The sequence below is a fragment of the Schistocerca piceifrons genome, chromosome 3 (assembly GCF_021461385.2).
Source record: "Schistocerca piceifrons isolate TAMUIC-IGC-003096 chromosome 3, iqSchPice1.1, whole genome shotgun sequence".
Lineage (NCBI taxonomy): Eukaryota > Metazoa > Arthropoda > Insecta > Orthoptera > Acrididae > Schistocerca > Schistocerca piceifrons.
In genome coordinates, this window is record NC_060140.1 from 413144235 (window position 1) to 413162067 (window position 17833).

Here is a 17833-nt window from a genome sequence, read left to right on the forward strand (position 1 = left end):
TGAACGGGTTGTAACAACTAGCACTCTTTGCTTTCTTCTTAATGTCCTACAAGTATGCACTCAACACATTTTTTGTGTACCATTTGCGTCTATTGATTCACAGTTTGTAGTCATAATATGCAGCACTACTTAATAATCTCAGTGTCTGATGTCGGGTTTATTCCCTGAGAATGCTTATTCTGGCGTCTAGTTAGTGAGATCTTTTGTTGGTGATTTGTTAATAAGTGAAGCGCGGTGAAGACTGCTTCTCCCTAAAATTTCGCAGGTGATTCCCATGAAACGACACATATTTCGCATTTTGCACGATAGTTCCATTGTATCTCTCTGCTAGATCATTTTGTTCTGTAGTATGGAGAACTGTGGTTTGATGTTTCAACTCCTTCGTCCTTTAAGAATTTCGCCAGTCTTTCGTGTACATATTACTTTCCCTTATCAGTTCGTAAGATAAAAGGCCTTTATTCTATCCGATTCTCTACAAACCTTTTAAAATCGAGCGTAATGTTAGGTACTTGATATTCAGTGTTGTCAATGTACAAAAATAATCCAGAATGAGATTTTCACTCTGCAGCGGAGTGTGCGCTGATATGAAACTTCCTAGCAGATTAAAACTGTGTGCCCGACCGAGCCTCGAACTCGGGACCCTTGCCTTTCGCGGGCAAGTGCTCTACCAACTGAGCTACCGAAGCACGACTCACGGCCGGTACTCACAGCTTTACTTCTGCCAGTACCTCGTCTCCTACCTTCCAAACTTTACAGAAACTCTCCTGCGAACCTTGCAGAACTAGCACTGCTGAAAGAAAGGATATTGCGGAGACATGGCTTAGCCACAGCCTGGGGTATGTTTCCAGAATGAGATTTTCACTCTGCAGCGGAGTGTGCGCTGATATGAAACTTCCTGGCAGATTAAAACTGTGTGCCCGACCAAGACTCGAACTCGGGACCTTTGCCTTTCGCGGGCAAATGCTCTACCAACTGAACTACCGAAGCACGACTCACGGCCGGTACTCACAGCTTTACTTCTGCCAGTACCTCGTCTCCCACCTTCCAAACTTTACAGAAGCTCTCCTGCGAACCTTGCAGAACTAGCACTCCTGAAAGAAAGGATATGGCGGAGACATTGCTTAGCCACAGCCTGGGGGATGTTTCCAGAATGAGATTTTCACTCTGCAGCGGAGTGTGCGCTGATATGAAACGTCCTGGCAGATTCGAGTCTCGGTCGGGCACACAGTTTTAATCTGCTAGGAAGTTTCATATCAGCGCACACTCCGCTGCAGAGTGAAAATCTCATTCTGGAAACATCCCCCAGGCTGTGGCTAAGCCATGTCTCCGCAATATCCTTTCTTTCAGGAGTGCTAGGTCTGCAAGGTTCGCAGGAGAGCTTCTGTAATGTTTGGAAGGTAGGAGACGAGGTACTGGCAGAAGTAAAGCTGTGAGTACCGGGCATGAGTCGTGCTTCGGTAGCTCAGTTGGTAGAGCACTTGCCCACGAAAGGCAAAGGTCCCGAGTTCGAGTCTCGGTCGGGCACACGGTTTTAATCTGCCAGGAAGTTTCATATCAGCGCATACTCCGCTGCAGAGTGAAAATCTCATTCTGGAAACATCCCCCAGGCTGTGGCTAAGCCATGTCTCCGCAATATCCTTTCTTTCAGGAGTGCTAATTCTGCAAGGTTCGCAGGAGAGCTTCTGTAAAGTTTGGAAGGTAGGAGACGAGGTACTGGCAGAAGTAAAGCTGTGAGTACCGGGCATGAGTCGTGCTTCGGTAGCTCAGTTGGTAGAGCACTTGCCCACGAAAGGCAAAGGTCCCGAGTTCGAGTCTCGGTCGGGCACACGGTTTTAATCTGCCAGGAAGTTTCATATCAGCGCATACTCCGCTGCAGAGTGAAAATCTCATTCTGGAAACATCCCCCAGGCTGTGGCTAAGCCATGTCTCCGCAATATCCTTTCTTTCAGGAGTGCTAATTCTGCAAGGTTCGCAGGAGAGCTTCTGTAAAGTTTGGAAGGTAGGAGACGAGGTACTGGCAGAAGTAAAGCTGTGAGTACCGGGCATGAGTCGTGCTTCGGTAGCTCAGTTGGTAGAGCACTTGCCCACGAAAGGCAAAGGTCCCGAGTTCGAGTCTCGGTCGGGCACACGGTTTTAATCTGCCAGGAAGTTTCATATCAGCGCACACTCAGCTGCAGAGTGAAAATCTCATTCTGGAAACATCCCCCAGGCTGTGGCTAAGCCATGTCTCCGCAATATCCTTTCTTTCAGGAGTGCTAGTTCTGCAAGGTTCGCAGGAGAGCTTCTGTAAAGTTTGGAAGGTAGGAGACGAGGTACTGGCAGAAGTAAAGCTGTGAGTACCGGGCGTGAGTCGTGCTTCGGTAGCTCAGTTGGTAGAGCACTTGCCCGCGAAAGGCTAGGGTCCCGAGTTCGAGTCTCAGTCGGGCACACAGTTTTAATCTGCTAGGAAGTTTCATATCAGCGCACACTCAGCTGCAGAGTGAAAATCTCATTCTGGAAATATCCCCCAGGCTGTGGCTAAGCCATGTCTCCGCAATATCCTTTCTTTCAGGAGTGCTAGTTCTGCAAGGTTCCCAGGAGAGCTTCTGTAAAGTTTGGAAGGTAGGAGACGAGGTACTGGCAGAAGTAAAGCTGTGAGTACCGGGCGTGAGTCGTGCTTCGGTAGCTCAGTTGGTAGAGCACTTGGCCGCGAAAGGCAAAGGTCCCGAGTTCGAGTCTCGGTCGGGCACACAGTTTTAATCTGCCAGGAAGTTTCATATCAGCGCACACTCCGCTGCAGAGTGAAAATCTCATTCTGGAAACATCCCCCAGGCTGTGGCTAAGCCATGTTTCCGCAATATCCTTTCTTTCAGGAGTGCTAGTTCTGCAAGGTTCGCAGGAGAGCTTCTGTAAAGTTTGGAAGGTAGGAGACGAGGTACTGGCAGAAGTAAAGCTGTGAGTACGGGGCGTGAGTCGTGCTTCGGTAGCTCAGTTGGTAGAGCACTTGCCCGCGAAAGGCAAAGGTCCCGAGTTCGAGTCTCGGTCGGGCACACAGTTTTAATCTGCCAGGAAGTTTCATATCCCCACACACTCAGCTGCAGAGTGAAAATCTCATTCTGGAAACATCCCCCAGGCTGTGGCTAAGCCATGTCTCCGCAATATCCTTTCTTTCAGGAGTGCTAGTTCTGCAAGGTTCGCAGGAGAGCTTCTGTAAAGTTTGGTAGGTAGGAGACGAGGTACTGGCAGAAGTAAAGCTGTGAGTACCGGGCATGAGTCGTGCTTCGGTAGCTCAGTTGGTAGAGCACTTGCCCACGAAAGGCAAAGGTCCCGAGTTCGAGTCTCGGTCGGGCACACGGTTTTAATCTGCCAGGAAGTTTCATATCAGCGCACACTCCGCTGCAGAGTGAAAATCTCATTCTGGAAACATCCCCCAGGCTCTGGCTAAGCCACGTCCCCGCAATACCCTTTCTTTCAGGAGTGCTACTTCTGCAAGGTTCGCAGGAGAGCTTCTGTAAAGTTTGGAAGGTAGGAGACGAGGTACTGGCAGAAGTAAAGCTGTGAGTACCGGGCGTGAGTCGTGCTTCGGTAGCTCAGTTGGTAGAGCTCTTGCCCGCGAAAGGCAAAGGTCCCGAGTTCGAGTCTCGGTCGGGCACACAGTTTTAATCTGCCAGGAAGTTTCATATCAGCGCACACTCCGCTGCAGAGTGAAAATCTCATTCTGGAAACATCCCCCAGGCTGTGGCTAAGCCATGTCTCCGCAATATCCTTTCTTTCAGGAGTGCTAGTTCTGCAAGGTTTGCAGGAGAGCTTCTGTAAAGTTTGGAAGGTAGGAGACGAGGTACTGGCAGAAGTAAAGCTGTGAGTACCGGTCGTGAGTCGTGCTTCGATAGCTCAGTTGGTAGAGCACTTGCCCGCGAAAGGCTAGGGTCCCGAGTTCGAGTCTCGGTCGGGCACACAGTTTTAATCTGCTAGGAAGTTTCATATCAGCGCACACTCAGCTGCAGAGTGAAAATCTCATTCTGGAAATATCCCCCAGGCTGTGGCTAAGCCATGTCTCCGCAATATCCTTTCTTTCAGGAGTGCTAGTTCTGCAAGGTTCGCAGGAGAGCTTCTGTAAAGTTTGGAACGTAGGAGACGAGGTACTGGCAGAAGTAAAGCTGTGAGTACCGGGCGTGAGTCGTGCTTCGGTAGCTCAGTTGGTAGAGCTCTTGCCCGCGAAAGGCAAAGGTCCCGAGTTCGAGTCTCGGTCGGGCACACAGTTTTAATCTGCCAGGAAGTTTCATATCAGCGCACACTCCGCTGCAGAGTGAAAATCTCATTCTGGAAACATCCCCCAGGCTGTGGCTAAGCCATGTCTCCGCAATATCCTTTCTTTCAGGAGTGCTAGTTCTGCAAGGTTCGCAGGAGAGCTTCTGTAAAGTTTGGAAGGTAGGAGACGAGGTACTGGCAGAAGTAAAGCTGTGAGTACCGGCCGTGAGTCGTGCTTCGGTAGCTCAGTTGGTAGAGCTCTTGCCCGCGAAAGGCAAAGGTCCCGAGTTCGAGTCTCGGTCGGGCACACAGTTTTAATCTGCTAGGAAGTTTCATATCAGCGCACACTCAGCTGCAGAGTGAAAATCTCATTCTGGAAACATCCCCCAGGCTGTGGCTAAGCCATGTCTCCGCAATATCCTTTCTTTCAGGAGTGCTAGTTCTGCAAGGTTCGCAGGAGAGCTTCTGTAAAGTTTGGAAGGTAGGAGACGAGGTACTGGCAGAAGTAAAGCTGTGAGTACCGGCCGTGAGTCGTGCTTCGGTAGCTCAGTTGGTAGAGCACTTGCCCGCGAAAGGCAAAGGTCCCGAGTTCGAGTCTCGGTCGGGCACACAGTTTTAATCTGCCAGGAAGTTTCATATCAGCGCACACTCCGCTGCAGAGTGAAAATCTCATTCTGGAAACATCCCCCAGGCTGTGGCTAAGCCATGTCTCCGCAATATCCTTTCTTTCAGGAGTGCTAGTTCTGCAAGGTTCGCAGGAGAGCTTCTGTAAAGTTTGGAAGGTAGGAGACGAGGTACTGGCAGAAGTAAAGCTGTGAGTACGGGGCGTGAGTCGTGCTTCGGTAGCTCAGTTGGTAGAGCACTTGCCCGCGGAATGCAAGGGTCCCGAGTTCGAATCTCGGTCGGACACACAGTTTTAATCTGCTAGGAAGTTTCATATCAGCGCACACTCAGCTGCAGAGTGAAAATCTCATTCTGGAAACATCCCCCAGGCTGTGGCTAAGCCATGTCTCCGCAATATCCTTTCTTTCAGGTGTGCTAGTTCTGCATGCTTCGCAGGAGAGCTTCTGTAAAGTTTGGAAGGTAGGAGACGAGGTACTGGCAGAAGTAAAGCTGTGAGTACCGGGCGTGAGTCGTGCTTCGGTAGCTCAGTTGGTAGAGCACTTGCCCGCGAAAGGCAAAGGTCCCGAGTTCGAGTCTCGGTCGGGCACACAGTTTTAATCTGCCAGGAAGTTACAAAAATAATCTTTCTAGAAAAATCATCAATCACAATTGGGATATGGTTAGCTCCATTCTTACGTACTTCTTTTGCAGTTGAAGTGCACCGTTGCTGCACACCAATAGAAGGGCAACTGGCCCTTGCAGCACATTTTTTAATCTTATCCTCTGTGATATTGTCCGTTTTGCACTGCCACAGTTGTTCGTGCTGCAAACACGATTTTATTGCAAACTGAGATGCGTTTTAATTTTGTCTTCCTTTTAGTTTCTCGATTCATGGTAACGAATTAGCACCTGAAGGAACACATAGTGCCAACGTTCTATATTTGTATCTTGACATGAACTTCCTTGACGTAACGAAGAAACATATAGATTTCTTCGTTTCAAATACACCAATGTTTTGAGTAATACTGGCGAACTGGGTGGACTGGGCTCATAACCTGTTGTTTTATATCCGTTAACAAAAAGCATTTAAGGTTTGAAACTAGAGAAAAAAGGTTTATTTTCAAACAGAACAAATGTAACACCGTCACAAAATATGAATTTACATTGACAGTATGTGGTTAAGTCGGAGTTGCATTTGAATGACACAAATCAAATGGCTCCAAGCACTATGAGACGTAACATCTGAGGTCATCAGTCCCCTAGAACTTGGAACTACTTAAACCTAACTAACCTAAGGACATCACACACATCCATGCTCGAGGTAGGATGCGAACCTGCGACCGTAGCGGTCGCGCGGTTCCAGACTGAAGAGCCTAGAACCGCTCGGTCACACCGGCCGGCTGAATGACACAATAATTGTTTGTGGGACTGATGGCCCAAGAAATATCAAAGTCAATTTCTGGAATCATTTTGAAATGAAAAAGACCCCGGTGTACGGCCTTATCTTGCTCAAGTCTGGTGATGCCACTGGCTGATCCACGCAGTGCAGCACAGGTTGCTGGCTGGAATACAGCATCGAGTATCCTGATGGTTCCTTAGCGAGATTCTGACTGACAAACCGCTACTGCGGTCGTTACCTGGCCTAGAGAGCTTGTTAGGAAGACACTGTCTGGCACAGGCTGAGTGCCGACCTAAATATCATGAAGGCGCCAGGATACAGCCAGGTCTATTTGCAGCCACATGACCCATGGAGGCAAGTGGGTCCACAGGGCCAGTGACCTCTTGTGGTGATCACGCTGTCGCGTGCTGGTCCAGCAGATGTGCGAATGCAAAGTCGTCTGGTTGTCACCTGCTAGATGAGGCACTCACATTGTTCTCAGCCTCCTAACGCACCTCTCCGCAAGACAAGCTAGTCGATCACAACTCTGAGTGACAAACCGCTACTGCGGTCGTCACCTGGCCTAGAGAAATCGAGCCACCACTGATACCCCCTACAGCATGAGTTCTGGTTACTCATCTTACGCAGGGGTAAAATACAGGGAGCGAAAAGCTATTTACAATTTGTACAGAAACCAGATGGCAGTTATAAGAGTCGAGGGACATGAAAGGGAAGCAGTGGTTGGGAAGGGAGTAAGACAGGGTTGTAGCCTCTCCCCGATGTTGTTCAATCTGTATATTGAGCAAGCAGTAAAGGAAACAAAAGAAATATTCGGAGTAGGTATTAAAATTCATGGAGAAGAAATAAAAACTTTGAGGTTCGCCGATGACATTGTAATTCTGTCAGAGACAGCAAAGGACTTGGAAGAGCAGTTGAATGGAATGGACAGTGTCTTGAAAGGAGGATATAAGATGAACATCAACAAAAGCAAAACAAGGATAATGGAATGTAGTCTAATTAAGTCGGGTGATGCTGAGGGAATTAGATTAGGAAATGAGGCACTTAAAGTAGTAAAGGAGTTTTGCTATTTGGGGAGCAAAATAACTGATGATGGTCGAAGTAGAGAGGATATAAAATGTAGGCTGGCAATGGCAAGGAAAGCGTTTCTGAAGAAGAGAAATTTGTTAACATCCAGTATTGATTTAAGTGTCAGGAAGTCATTTCTGAAAGTATTCGTATGGAGTGTAGCCATGTATGGAAGTGAAACATGGACGATAAATAGTTTGGACAAGAAGAGAATAGAAGCTTTCGAAATGTGGTGCTACAGAAGAATGCTGAAGATTAGATGGGTAGATCACATAACTAATGAGGAAGTATTGAATAGGATTGGGGAGAAGAGAAGTTTGTGGCACAACTTGACCAGAAGAAGGGATCGGTTGGTAGGACATGTTCTGAGGCATCAAGGGATCACCAATTTAGTATTGGAGGGCAGCGTGGAGGGTAAAAATCGTAGAGGGAGACCAAGAGATGAATACACTAAGCAGATTCAGAAGGATGTAGGTTGCAGTAGGTACTGGGAGATGAAAAAGCTTGCACAGGATAGAGTAGCATGGAGAGCTGCATCAAACCAGTCTCAGGACTGAAGACCACAACAACAACAACATCTTCTCCAAAGGCCGCCAGCACTGGGTGCCTCCAGTTATAACAAATCTGTTAGGTTAGTCAATGATCTTAGCGCAACTCCAAGATGCCTCCAGATACTGCAGTCACATCAACGACATGTACCCTCACGGAACACTGATCCTATTAGAAAAATTTCTTTGTGTGGTAATGTGCTGTCTGTCAATCTGTTGAGTGTACGCACATTTCGAGCAGTTTCCACACGCAGATAATGCTTACTTATACAGTCTGACACGTTTCATTCGTATTATTCAGTTTTCAAAACCAATGTGTTTATTTTACAGCAGTCATAATGTTATTTCGACGTGGTGATTTGCTTTGTGTACTTACTATTTTATTGAATAGGTATTAAGAATATTGCAACAGAAATTAAGAATTGCTGGATTTCCGCCTCAAAAATATTTGCTAATTGCTGCATCTTATAGGTCCAAATTAGACTATTTTCTGGACACTTTCAAATTGGGGCACTAGAAACCTATTTCACAATGATACCGCAGTATAATTCATTAGAACAGAGATTCGTTAGGTCGACAAAGCCTAATGAATAGTGGTAGCTGCTCCTTCTTGTTCTACAATAAAGCAAAAAAATGAGATAAAAGATATCTGAACTGCAGCACATATCTGTATCTGAACTGCAACACTTATTTGTACTAGCGCTGTATTAACATTCGAAATCTGCAAAACGTTACAGGCAAACCTTACGCCGTGCCATAGTCACGTGACTGTAGAAATCGATATATTTTGGTGACAAAAATTCCATTCTGCGAATTTGAATGTTCACTCCATAGAAATTTCTTCTCTACATTGCTTTTATGGAAATCAGTCTATGGTATTTTTCGGCGGTCAACACTTCGCTTCCTCGTCTGAGTGTCATCGTCGGACGGTATTAAGACTTAAGTTAATTTTCAGACGTAAACATGATTATCTAGACGAAACTGGTGAACCATTATTGGTGGAAATGGTCGAGTTGCAACGTCAGCCGACCACGGCCAAAGATCGCGGAGTACCGCCGACCTGTGTTATGGAGCTTGTACTGCACAAGAGCTAGTACTATTTTCTTTATCTGACACTAAAGCACACAACTTGTCTCATTTCAGTTCTTCTTCTTCTCTGTTAATGTTTTCTTTTTAATTTCTGTGGTCTCTCTTTACATTCTAGCACAGCAATAAGTTATAAGCTTTCTATGAAATTTATCTATATATAAAATACTGAACATTCTTTTTCAAAAACTTCTCCTCTTGTAACGTGTGCTTTAGATACCTCATTCAACTGCTGAGCGATAGTGACTGTTGGTTAGCACCTGTATTGCGCTTGTGAGCAGTGCTGCTAAACAAAACTTTAATCTTCGTGAACTGCTGAATTTGAAACAAAGCAAATGATTCTGATTAAATCCCAAAAGAAAATAAATGTGTACTCAGTGAAAACTACTTCACTGAAACTCAATACTGAAGCACGTTATGAAAGTTACGTTCATGAAATGCAATGCCTGACTTCAAATATTCACAAAGTAAAATACTGCTCAAGTAGGAAGGAAATAACTGTTTAAGATTACCTGCACTGCTCGCTGTAAATTAATCTGCTTACTTAGGACAGCACCTGAAAATTGTGACTACATACTGTTTGCTCACAAGAACGCAAAGTGATATCTGCCTGAAAGAAAAGTAGCTTACCTCATGCTCAGTCATTTTGTGTCTTGTGTACTGACATTCGAGAAAGCAGATTGAAATTAGCAAATGCAGCAGCTAAAGAGAAATAATCAATTTGCTACTTAACTTTTCTTTGTGTCTCATAAACTATCTGCGGCTGCGTATGGCGTAGGGTGCAACCCACAGACGACAAAATATTTAAAACTTCAGTAAGAATCATGGAAGAGGGTTTCACTCTAAAGAAAAGCGTTCTAGAAAAATAAACTCTGATTATTGTCAAAAATGACTGTACCGTATGATTCTAACAATTTCGAGATTCTCTCACTGCAAAAATTATAGACATTTAAAGCAAAAAACAGATCAAATTAATACAAATCACGAATATTATTAGTTATCTAAAGGCCAAAGATTTCCTTCAGTTAATAATTACAACAAACAAACACTTCATTCCTGTGCGTCCATTGTTCACTTGAAATATTCCTTCAAACTTAATCTCCATCCATATAGTCAAGAAAACATCTTTACAAACATGCCTTCATCCCCATAAGAAAGTATTGCAAATAATTTCTTCCGGATTCACGAACATCAGAGTTCTGATACTCTGCCGCTCACTATTACGCCTCTAATAAGACTGCTGTGCACAGTTGACAAGCTACCAAACGCATTGCACATTACGTTAAACACAGAATCAAGGATTTTATCCACTACTCGTGCAGCGGGCTCATGCATCTTTGTCCCGGTACAGCAAAGGTGAAATATTTAAATGGTAGAAAACATAAGAAAACCTTACAGTTGGATCATCACAATACTTCAGCATCGGAAAATTGAATTTGTGATCACCGGTCCCGATGTATGATCTACAACACTCAGCTTAAAGCAAACAACAATTGTCATCTGGGCAACTTGGATAAATCGGCAGCACAAGATCACGCAGTGAGGTCAGAGAATCATCAAATTCGATTCACCAATACTGAAGTTTCTTAAACGACAGACAGACAGAGGCCATAGAAATTAGAAAACAGAAACGAAGACGGGCAGAGAGTTACGAAAAGTGGAGCTTTAGCGCTCAGTAAGGCAACCAGCGCCAACACTGTGAGCTTCATAACTCTAGTCCCCGCTGCTCCGCGATATTTTGGAGCTGGCGGATGCCGTCGCAACTTGGCCCTTCCGTGTTTAGTAAGAAACGGTTCACTAGTTTTGACTAGCTAAACAAGTTTATGTTAGAAAATTAACCAACTACGTCTTTATAGCCTACGATTATGTCTCACCACAGAAGGAGACGAAATGTCAGTATACAAACAGGGCTTAGACTACGCCAAATACCCATAAAATCAATGTTATCAAGCTTACAGGAAGACTAATAGTGTAGCTAATCCAGATAGCAAACGCCGAAAAGAAACACTTTTCATGAAAATGGAGACAATTAATTTTTGTATCGTAATTCTTTTAAAAATCATAAACCTATTTTGAAGGCACACTTAGCTCTAGACGTTATAGTGTAACATAAAGAAGAACGAAGGTTAGGTTTTATCGTCTTGTCCATAATGAAGTTCATTTTAAACGGAGCACAAACTCATGTTGTACCAGAATGAGAGAGAGAATCGTCTTCAATTAATGTAGAAAATCCACCGAAAATAAAAATATGGATGCGTGGACGGACATTTAAATCTCACTGCGAACCCTAGTACAGTGCTTTAATCGGTGCACGATAGCACTCGATGTTATCAAATAAAACTTTTCTATAAACGTCAAGTATTAATTTTAGACTTTCAGCCATACCAGACTGCAATTGTCTACACTATATCTTTTTGTCCTTATGTAAAATCTTTTTACTATGAATAATTTTAGTCTACAAGCTGGCCGCATCTGAAGAACAAAATGCACGTCAGTGAGTATTTTGTAGATTCATGGCGCAATGATGTTTGCAAAACTAACTTCATATCCGTCATACACATGTGAGTCTTTACCGTTGAATGATTTAATTAATAATGATACAGTCTCCTTGTTTTCTTCGTGTGGCTGCATATAGGATAACTCTATTGATAACCCCGTTTCTAAAATTTTGCTGTAGGGTGCCTACTACTGAAAGGGCTTAGCTATTAAATGTTTTACACAGATGTAACAGTTTCACTCTCCCACAGAAGAGATATAAATAGTACTCATACACGACTGAAAGAAATCCAAAAGATCGGGTTGCATGTCTAGGTACCAAAGCATGCATTCAGATCATCTACTCTTGATAGAATCTAGCAAGGGTCGAAGAGGGTCCCCGTAACAGGTTTGTACATTCTTACAAAAACATCCGCCCTGACGACACCTTCGGGTATGTCTCATGAAAAGTTTCGATAGCATTGTCTGGATGAGTTGGATAGAGGCCGAATCGTGGACCTCCATGGAGTTTGTTGGTCCCGCCGGTTTGCTGTAAATATGCAACGATTTCATGGTGTAGGGATAGTCTGGCACAAGCTGTGAAACACAACTATAAACAGAGCCAAATGCACGATCCAGTTAACACTAGCGCCGCCACAACCTATTTTCGATGTCAACGGGGAATAACCACTCACAGACGTCAGGTTGCAGCAACAGCAGTGGAGGGTATATAAAGCGTGTCTGGGGAACGTGGAAAACAGTGCAGTCGTTGTTGTAATGAGGAAACGGAGCGATTTATCTGACGTCCAAAAGGCTTGATCATTGGATTTCGAACAGAGGCTGGAAGCATTTCCGAAACAGCCAATTTTGTAAACCATTCACGTGCTGCCATAGTTCAAATATACCTTAAAATATACCAAGCAGGGCAAAATGGCACTACTCATGACCGGCGCTGAGACAACTGTATTGGACAGGGGTGAACGCGGACGAAAGTGTGAGTTGGAGCGATCGTGACGGATGTCATTGAAGAGGACTGTGGCGAAAGTATGAGGGAAACAGCTGCAAAAGTCACTGCAGAATTAAAAATCGCACTCGTGAACTCCGTCAGCGCCAAAATAACGCTAAGGGAACTGCAGGGCGAGTTGGAATTTTTAAACCACTCATGAGGAAAACGTAGTGCCGAAGCTATAAAACCGGGACTATGGAGCACTGGAAGAATGGTCGGATACATGCACCAGCGCACTGGAATCTACAAAACACAGGAAAACATTTTTCATAAACATGCAACAAGAACATAAAGTTACCATAATAATATGTATTGTGCACGAAGTAATTGAATACTACTATTAATTCAGCACAGACACCCACAGTAGCAGAAAACTCCTTCCCTGCTATGGTTCCTTAATGGTAGGTGACCGGCACACATGCAGTTAACCACTTGTTTGATGACGTGGCACGATTACCAAAGATGTGGCAACTCAATAAGAAATAACAATATTTATTAAGAGTATTCATAAGGCATCGCTATAACAAAGATGTGACTACTCATTAAGAAATAACAAATAACATTTACATTGAGGTGACGAAACACGTGGAAAGGAGATATGCACATATACAAATGGCGGTAATATCGCGTACACAATGTAAAAAAAGGGCAATGCATTGGCGGAGCTATCAGTTATACTCAGGTGGTGCATATGAAAAGGTTTCCAACGTCATTATGGTCACACGACAGGAATTGACAGATTTTGAACGCAGAGTGGTAGTTGGATATAGATGCATGGGACATTCCATTTTGGAAATCGTTAGGGAATTCAATATTCCGCGATCAGAAGTGTCAAGAGTGTGCCGCGAATACCAAATTTCGGGCATTACCTTTCCCCACCGACAACGTAGTGGCCGACAATCTTCACTCAACGACCGAGAGCAGCGGCGTTTGCGTAGAGTTGTCATTGCTACCAGGCAGGCAACACTCCGCGAAACAACTGCAGAAATCTATGTGGGGCTACGACGAGCGTATCCGTTAGGAAAGTGCGACGAAATTTGGTGTTAATGGACTATGGCAGCAGACGACCGATGTGAGTGTCTCTGCTAACATCACGACCTCGCCTGCAGCGCCTCCCCTGGACTCGTGACCAAATCTGTTGGACCCTGAATGGCTGGAAAACCATGGAGTGATCAGATGAGTCCTGATGTCAGTTGACAAAAGCTGATGGTACGGTTCAAGTGTGGCGCAGAGGCCACCAAGCCATGCACCCAAGTTGTCAACAAAGTACTGTCGAAGCTGGTAGTGGCTCCATAATTGTGTGGACTGTGTTTACATGGAATAGATTGGATCTTCTGGTCCAACTGATCCGACCATTGACTTGGAATGCCACAATTGTTCGCGATTGATTTGAAGAACATTGCCGGCCGCCGTGGCCGTGTGGTTCTAGGCGCTCCAGTCCGGAGCCGCGCTGCTGCTACGGTCGCAGGTTCGAATCCTGCCTCGGGCATGGGTGTGTGTGATGTCCTTAGGTTAGTTAGGTTTAAGTAGTTCTAAGTTCTAGGGCACTAATGACCTCAGAAGTTGAGTCCCATAGTGCTCAGAGCCATTTGAAGAACATTCTGGACAGTTCAAGCCGTCATGAATCCCATCGAACATTTATGGCACATAATCGAGAGGCTAGTTTGGGCACAATATCCTGTACTGGCAACACTTTCGCAATTATAGACGGCTGTAGAGGCAGAATGGCTCAATATTTCTGTAGTGGACTCCCAACGACTTGTTGAGTCCATGTCACGTCGAGTTGCTGCACTACGCCGGACAAAAGGATATAGGGAGGTACTGTATCCCATGTCTTTTGTCACCTCAGTGTATTAAACATAAGTTACAAACGGCCGAGCGGTTCTAGGCGCTACAGTCTGGAACAGCGCGACCGCTACGGTCGCAGGTTCGAATCCTGCCTCGGGCATGGATGTGTGTGATGTCCTTAGGTTAGTTAGGTTTAAGTAGTTCTAAGTTCTAGGGGACTGATGACCTTAGAAGTTAAGTCCCATAGTGCTCAGAGCCATTTGAACCATTTGTTACAAAAAGGTAGTTAAGTTTGGTACAATTTATCGCATGACACTTTATGTCTTAAGCCTAATACAATGATATCTAAATAACTTAGTTGTCTCTTGTTAGTCTAAACTGTATATTGTCAGTATCACTGGCCGTAATGTTCACAGACACTGTGTTACTGGTGCAGTTCGCCGTAAATAGCAATTGCTAAGCCAGAAGGTAGTTTTCAGTGTACTTTACTGAGCTGACTGCAGGCACTGACCTCAACTGTCTAACTGCTGGTTCGTGACTGTGTAGTTGCTGGTATGTGACTGCTGTGAACGTCTGTGTCATGTCGTGATTTTAACCATCGGCTGAAAGAGTCCATGTCCACTAGTATAAGACAGAAGCCAATTAGTCTGCGATTGACAATTGTTCCTGTTGGGTGTTGTCCTTTCTATCGACGGATATACAGTTACGGCACGCTTGAGGAAGTGCTGCAGAAGCAGAAAGAGGTCCCGGCTTGTGAATGCTATCTGAAGATGCTGTATGGAGCTTGAGAGGCGCCAGTCGAGTGTTTGCCTGTGTGGTGGCGGCCTCTCGGAGTGACTGTTATTGACGTCTTGCTTGGTATGAGGCAGTATGTTGGTTCAGTGGAGTATGTACCTATTGCTTACAGCCTGCTGCAGGAAACCACTAAAATGCGATGGTGGATGGCGATTTGGACTGCTTCTCTCACAGGAAGGAGCTGTTTCAAATCGCCATCCACCATTTCAGATTTATGTTTTCTCTAATTCGCTGAAGGAATATGGCAGAATGGTTCATTTGAAAAGGACACGACTGATTTCCTTTCCTATATTCGTCCAAACTCAGCTTTTGCTGCATCTGTAATGATATTGTCGTCAAAGAACCGTTAAAACCTGCTTTCCTTTCCAAAGGCAACTTTCGTGTTAGGCGTCTTAAGTGTAGGTGGGTAGATCAATCCGTGTAGAGAACAGCATTATGTTTGTCTTACTGTTAACCGTGAGAGAGGGGATATGATAAAACTCAGGACAGTAGTGCATAGACTCTTTATCAGATATTGTACAACGCCGTCTCCCTTACCGTTGTGGGTCAGAGATCGCGGATGAAAATTTCTACCACAACTAGATAAGAACTATTTACATCCAACCGCGGATAACTAGTGCGTGCAAAATATCTTGGCTATGAAAGTGGGTAATCACAGAATGAGAGAAATGCTATTTTCCAGACATCAGTTTCCAAAACTGTTATTTGGATTACCGATGTTCGAACATCAATTTGTAATGGTACAGATTACACATACTGTTGAAGTATTTCTTCTATGATTGAAAAGCTGCCACTTGTCATGATTTGACGTATATAACAACACTGCCGGAAAAATTTAGTAACCACTTTTGAGGTTTACAGATTTATTGTTGCAACAATGTATACGGATTATACGAAATGATTACATTTACGGATCAACAGCACACGCGGTGCTGAGGTACCAGGTATCGACTCATGCTGAAACGTGGCGTAGCCTCCTCAGGCGGGAAAGCAGTCTACCCTACAGATGGGGGATACTGTCCTGGAAGACGTTATGCCAAGCCTGCTCGATCTGTTCACATAGTTCTGTAGGCGTTGTTGATTGACAAGTCGCAGGAGTCAATGCTCGTCCCATGATATCACACACATGCTCGATTGGAAGCAAGTCCGAAGATCGTGCTGGCTAGGGAATTGCTGCACGCCCTGCGAAGCATGTTCAGTTTCATAGGCAGTGTGTGGGCGAGCATTATCCTATTAGAACAGTAAATCACCTTCCTGGTGCAAGAAAGGCAGAAGAACGGATCTAACAACATTCTGCACTTACAGAGCGTTGGTTAGTGTCCCCTCCAGAAACACCAAAGCTGAACGAGTGATGTACGAGGGTTGGAACTTAAATAGTGGCAACTATTTATTTACAGCTCGTACAAAATATATACGCGTGTCAAAGTTTTACTGACCTTCAAAGTAGTCACCAGCATTGTGTGTAATCCGTTGCCAGCGATGTGGAAGTCGTAGGATACTCTTAGCAGTGCCAGTTGTGTTGACAGTTCGAGCGGCGCCGTCTATTGCCCGACGAATTTGTAGCAGTTCCAAAGCGAATGCCGTAAAGTGTTTCATTCAGTTTGGAAATAGATTTGAACTTACGAGGGCTTAAGTCAGGGGAGTGCAGTAGGTAGTATAGCATTTAGCAGCCCTATCAGTCAAACAAATCAGTAACAGCTTGCACTGTACGTGCTTGAACATTGTCCTGCAAAATGATGGTCAGCTCCTGCAGAAAGTGTCATCATCATCACTTCTGCCCCTACGCTGTTCATTTTTGGAACACAACTTACGACCAGCTTAGAGACAGAAGTGACGGCACTTTCTGCAGGACCTGACCATCATTTTGGAGGAGAATGCTCAAGCACGTACAGTGCAAGCTGTCACTGATTTGTTTGATTGGTGGGGCTGCTAAGTGCTATACCACCTACTGCACTCCCCTGACTTAAGCCCTCTAAGTTCAACTCTAGCCGGCCGCGGTGGCCGAGCGGTTCTTGGCGCTGCAGTCCGGAACCGCGCGACTGCTACGGTCGCAGGTTCGAATGCTGCCTCGGGCATGGATGTGTGTGATGTCCTTAGGTTAGTTGTGTTTAAGTAGTTCTACGTTCTAGGGGACTGATGTCCTCAGATGTTAGGTCCCAAAGTGCTCAGAGCCATTTGAACCATTTTTTCGTCCAACTCTCTTTCTAAGCTGACGGAAACACTTCACGGCATTCGATTCAGAACTCTACAAATTCGTCGGACAATAGATGGCGCTGCTCGAACTGTCAACACAACTGGCACTGCTAAGAGTATCCTACGACTTCCACATCGCTGGCAACGGATTACACACAATGCTGGTGACTACTTTGAAGGTCAGTAAAACTTTGACACACGTATCTGTTTTGTACGATCTATAAATAAATAGTTGTCACTATTAAAGTTCCAACCCTTGTAGGTTATCGCGCCCCAGACCATAATGACTGTAGTGAGGTCAGTGTGTCTTGGACAACTGCAGTCTACGAGACAGTGCTCACCAGGTCCATGTCATATGCGCAAACGATCATCACTTGTGTGCAGGCATAATCTATTTTCGTCACTGAAGACTACGGCGCGGCATTTCATCTTCCCAGTGACCCTCTGACTGCTGTGCATGTCGACTCTGTGCCGTGAGCGGAAGACGCCCTACAGGTGTGTGTGTGCTCTTAGTCCCATTGCTAATAACCGGTTCGTAACAGTTAGTGTTGACACGTCTGGGCTCACAAGCCCTCCTTCTGCTGCTTCCCTTACAGTGCGACGATCCTGGCGGGCGTCTGTGCTGCGTGTACGTGCAGAACCTCGTCT

The 17833-nt window shown here is 45.1% G+C and overlaps 1 non-coding gene across 1 annotated transcript; it reads left to right on the plus strand.

The window, feature by feature from the left end:
* Positions 1-5063: 5063 nt before the first annotated feature.
* Trnar-gcg lies at positions 5064-5138 on the plus strand. The gene has a single exon. It is a non-coding gene; the product is annotated as a tRNA-Arg (tRNA).
* The last annotated feature ends 12695 nt before the right edge of the window (positions 5139-17833 follow it).